Source organism: Galeopterus variegatus, unplaced genomic scaffold (genome assembly GCF_000696425.1).
Source record: "Galeopterus variegatus unplaced genomic scaffold, G_variegatus-3.0.2 Scaffold357, whole genome shotgun sequence".
Classification (NCBI taxonomy): Eukaryota; Metazoa; Chordata; class Mammalia; order Dermoptera; family Cynocephalidae; genus Galeopterus; species Galeopterus variegatus.
Window position 1 is genome coordinate 480,120 of NW_007726468.1, and position 922 is coordinate 481,041.

Below are 922 nucleotides of genomic sequence, written 5' to 3' on the forward strand. Positions count from 1 at the left end.
GGCAAATTAGAGGATTTCAGATGATTTTGCTTTTTTTAGTTTGTACCTTTTTTTTTGTTTGAATAAAAAAGCCCCAATAAGCCATTATCTTTGTGACAACGATGAAGCTATTTTCAAAGAAACAGGGATCAATACTGTGTCTCTGGGGGCATGTCCTGCATTCGCAGGGACGAGGACAGGGCCCCTGACACAAGAGAGACAGCTGTACAGAGAGCTCTCGCTACAAAGCTACCTCCAGGAAGTGGGCAGTACACGACAGATTCGAGACTAAACATTTAAAAAAATAAAGTAAAAACAGTAACTAGGTCTTCCTATGTGTAGGACACTGTGGGAGACAGAAAGCAGTGGAGACCACGGACCTTCCTTGCCATCCTGGTTCAGGGCTATGGGATTGTTTTAGTCGGTCTGCTTCATATTGCTCCGGTGTAGTTAAGCAAGAGCACATTTATGTGTTCTTTGTGCAATAAATTTTAGGAGAGAAAAAAATCAAAAGGTCTCCTGCTGAGACAGAAGACAGAGTTCATTCGGGAGACCTGAATTCTGCTAGGCTGAGCCCCACGAAATCGCCGGTTTGCATTTTTGACCTACCAAACTAGCCACTTGACAGGGTCATCCTCATGCTCCACTTCCACAGTCCCCAGCTGCACAGTCACCTCTGGGTAGACGACTTCATTTCTGGGGATCTGACATTCTTCACAGTAAAACGCAGGTTTTGGTCAAAGATCAGGGTTGTTAGAAGTGTGGCCTGAATCCACCTGTTAAAAACACATGCCTTTGGGCCTGAATCTCATTGAATCTGAGTTCTCTGGGCCAGAGCCCAGGAATCTGCACAATTTTTCTAATATTTTACTTGTAATTATGCCTTTTTTTTTTGTCTTTTTTTTTTTCATGTCCGGCAACGGATCGCAACCCTCAGTGTCGC